Source organism: Pteropus vampyrus, unplaced genomic scaffold (genome assembly GCF_000151845.1).
Source record: "Pteropus vampyrus isolate Shadow unplaced genomic scaffold, Pvam_2.0 Scaffold82, whole genome shotgun sequence".
NCBI lineage: Eukaryota > Metazoa > Chordata > Mammalia > Chiroptera > Pteropodidae > Pteropus > Pteropus vampyrus.
In genome coordinates this window covers 7,366,495-7,371,157 of record NW_011888863.1, presented here as the reverse complement: position 1 = coordinate 7,371,157, position 4,663 = coordinate 7,366,495, and positions in this window count along the sequence as shown.

Sequence of the window (4,663 nt, the reverse complement as noted above, 5' to 3'; positions counted from 1 at the left end):
CTACAAGCAACATCATTACAGTGGAATAGCAATGCAAATAACTCTACATAGCTCCATTAAATGCCACATTGTTCTATAATGGAAGTGACATTTCATTATTTCTCAAACATCAAATGCATCATGGCACTCATTGCCAGTTATATTTTAGGCACATTAATACTTGTGGCAGATGCGATAATTCCAGGAAGAGTAAAGAGAATAAAGATAACTGATAGGGGCATAATAGCTACCAAATAGTCTTATGAGGCCCAATAAAAATGAGCCATGAATAGAGTATATAATTATTAGTGACCTTATTCACCCTACCGACAGAGCCAATGAACCTATCATACTATCATCCAAAAACACATATACCCTTATTCCCTTAAGGTAACTCACCATGAGTTACCTTTTGTGGGACACTTTGGAGTTCCTTGGGTGCTTAAAAACTCTCCTGTACAATGCAATGCAAGTGTTCTCATGTGGGATTTTAAAATAGAATTGTCAAAACAATATTTTAAACCAAATGAAGAAATGTAAATGACACTATAAACTCTTAGAAATGAGGTGCTAAAACAAGATGATAAATAAAAGAAAGATTTAGGAATGTTGTCATCCAACAGGGTAGAAAAGGGGCAGACAGTTTTGATATTGCATTCAATAAGGGAAGTTGGGCTTAATTATTCCTAATTCTAATAATTAGTGAAATACTTATTATGTAAATACAAGCAAATTTTAAGAAATAACTTTTCCAAGACTCATAGGTTAGTAAATAGACAACAAACATGGATATTTATTGAGAGAAGAAACAGGGATCATAAATTGGTTTTGGATCCAGAGATAATATGCACCAATGGAACTGATCCTTCAATTCAATCCAATTGTGGTATACACTAGGATTCTGCCACTTGTTCTATTGATTAATTGCAAACTTGTTTTCTAACTTCATGAAAAAGTAAAGGGGTTTTAAATATAGTTTTCTATATCACTATATGAGAGGGTTATTTAGCAGAAAAGAAACAGTTCATGTGAAAGGGTAGGTGAAGCGGTCTTAGGAGATAGAGATATCTCAAACTAGCTGAGTATTTTGCGATTGGAAGAATGTGATGCGGAGGAGAAAGCATAAAGCCATGCCTCCTCACTGGAGCTGCACAGCAAGAATGAGGTGAGAATGGAATGGATCTCTCAGAAAAAGAAGACCTAGCCATGTTTACTGAATCGTAGCAAGAATTCATGGGTGTACACAGGTTGAGAATTTTTGATAAGGAATCTAGAAATAAGAACATTAATTTTATAATTAATTATTCAAAATAAAAATATATTTTTTTACTTAAAAGTAATTGTTAGTATTATCACATATTCTAGCAATCCCACTTCTGGGTATTTATCCAAAAGAATTAAAAACAGAATCTTGAAGAGATATTGGCACTCCCATTTTATTAAAGTATTATTCACAATAGCCAAGAGAAAGAAACAACCTAAATGTCTGTTAATGGATAAAAGAATAAAGAAAATGTAGTACACGTACAATGAAATATTATTCAGCCTTAAAAAAAGAAAAAAAAAAAGTAATCCTGTCATAGGCTATAATCTTGAGGCCATCGTGATAAGTGAAATAAACCAGACACAAAAGGACAAATATTGTATGATGCCATGTATATGAATTACCTAGAGTCGTCAAATTCATCAAGACAGAAAGAATGAGGGTGGCTGCCAGGGGACAGGAGTAGGAGAATATAGGAAGTTATTGTTTAAATAGATAGAGTTTCAGTAATGCGAGATGAAAAAGATTGAGACTTGCTGTACGACAAAGTGCATATGTTAATAATACTGTAGTGTACACTCATTATTTCTTTAATATATTACATATTTAATTTTAGCTTTCGCTGTGCCAACTCTAACAGATAATGGAGCTACCTAGAAAGAAAGCCTCTTTCTTGCAGTGTAGGAGAGAGTTCGCATTGCACACATGTGAGGGGATCCTGGTATAAAACATTTTGTGTGCTAGGTGAGGATCTGCATAATGTAGCATCATTTGAATTTAAATTGCTGACCAGTAGATAGAAAGTAATCAATCTGACTGTAGCTAAAAATGGAAAGGTGAAAACTAGGTAACTAAATGGACCAGCAGGAGGGACTGCCTCAGGGATGAGCCTTGGTCAAATTACAAATCCCTTGAGGCATAGTGGGCATTATCTAAGATAGCTTGATTCTAAGGCTGTTAACTGCAAGATCTAAGCAAGGAGTGAACATCTCTCTAGCAAGCAGAGAGTGTTACTACCAAGAGGACAGCAGAGTAGAATAATGTCAAATACTGTAAAAGATGTGTGATTTTATCCTATTTGCAAGCTAATATTGTTAGCCAGCCATAGTTTCATAGATGGTGACAGAAAATACAAGGCTTTTAGGTTAGAGATAAACTCAGCACAGTGGGCAGCTTGAGCTTCAAGTTTTCATCTGTTCCTTTCGTTACTAAGTCCTATGCGGGGCAATGCAGAGCAGCCCAGGGAGATATTATACACACAGTGGGTTGTCGCAATTTGGGAATCCCAAGATTAAGAATCTAAATCTTTTATAAAGGCTGAAAGTAAATCTGGCCTCCTTCAGAGGGAGATATTATATTTATTACACTGGATAACACGCAAGCCTTCCTCTGCCGCTGAGAGAGAGAGAGACTATCTCTGTCTTCCAAGTCTGTTAATTACACAAATATCCTTGAAAAGACGGTCTGGAAGAAAGCAAGCATGGCCTGTGGTACTAACCCTCTGTTCCTGCAGAACTGTGAGGGACCAGTGGAGAACTGTCTTCCAACAGGTTAGAGCCCATTTAATTTAAGATGAGCCATTCCAGGGAAGATTCCAGGCCACAAAAGAGTGGAACAGGGTTGGCAGGAGCAATTAGTCTGGAATGCAAAGCTCTGTTAGAACAATTAACTAAAGTTCAAACCAAGAACCAAGGAAAAAGTCTTTTCCAGTAAGCTGTTCACATAACTTTAAGTTAGATAAATACAGCAAATGCTTATAGAGGGAGTTAGGCCCAGGCACTCCGCTTGTAAGAGGGCAAATTTTCTAAAATCTTCTAGGCCTTGCCCCCAAAAGCCCAGTAGCTAAGCCTGCAGGTGGCGAGTCATCACCACTGGCAGTTTAGTGGGGCCTGGCATGCCTGTAATACCCTGAGGACTTTTCTCAAGTAGAGGCATAGGATGCAGACACTGAAGAGCCAACAAGGACGTGTTTATGTTCCTGCCAGTTATATCTAACCAATTTGATATTGTTAGTGTGGACAATAAAGGGGTTCTAAGGAAAGAAACCTCACAGGGTGATCTGATCATAAATTCTTAACTGGGCAGGTCATGGTGGGGAGTCATGCCCCAGGCATATAAGTTTTTAGTAAAAGGTTAATTGTATTAAACAAGTCCTGTCCATTGTTTTTGTGCATCTAGGTTAACATATTTTTAAATAAGACCATAACCACTCTCAAGAGAGCACATAATCTTGTTAACTGTCCTATAATCCAATTCCACCTTGCTTTCTTCTATCCCCATAACCTTCCTTACATTCTCTCCTTAATTCCAAATGCATAAAAGAAACTGCAAAACCGTTATTTTCCAGAACATTTGCGATCTTGCACCCTGGCATATGTTGTCAGTTTGGTTCAAGTAAACTCTCATAAACATTCTCCGTAGATTTGGACATTTCTTACATGGACACTGACTTACACTTATCACAACTGAACACTTAAAATTATTTCCATTATATTTACTCACTAATTCTTCACTCTGAATTGAATATTTTACGTTAACCACTTAATAAAGCTTTCTTCTACTTTTGTATTATCTCTTCGACTAAGTTGAAAGACATTGGCGAGCATGAGTGCATTCTTCCAAGCACAGTGCCAAGTACACAGTATGTTCCTAAACAATGCTTGTTGATTCATTTTGGTACAGACTCTGAGAATCTGCAAGTCCCTCTTGTCTGGGCGATTCTAGGACAATCTAAGAGATCTGTGGGGTTGTATAAACCCTCGAGGTTTCTTTTGCCTGAACCTCACACTTGTTAGAGTCTTACTTTCATGCTACAGAAATAAAATAAATGGACAAAAGCAAAGTGAAATTTCATATCCAGAGTGCCTGAATTATCCTCATGTGCTTTGAACTGTATTGTACATTTCTCAAAAAAAGGATTAGGAAAATTCTTGAGGAATCTAATTGTGCAAATAATGCCATCGTTTGGTTTGGGTCTCTGAGGCAAGATGCATTTGGTATACAACACGATTTCTCCTCTCTTCTGGCCCTTTGGTGAGAGGGCAGTCAGGTTCTTCACAGCTTCAGAGGAACACAGGCACTGCCTGCCCTGACGTTTGTGAAGGTTGGATAGAGTCATTCTCCAGTGAGGAGAGAATGAAGCCCATTATCAACAAAATGCAAGGTGATAACTAGTATTAAAACAAAGAGCTAAATATATCTTTGTAACATAAATAATCTTGCTTATTCAGTAGGTATATTTTTTTTAAAAGGCATGATGTTGAAAAATAATGACCATAAGAAAAAGTGTCATACCTAATTTTCAGAACCTCATAATCTGCTAGAGAGAAACAAATTAAGTAACTGTTCACACAAATGTAAAATTATAGCTGTGTGAATTGCTGCAAAGACTAGAGCTATGGCTCTATGAGAGTTTCGATG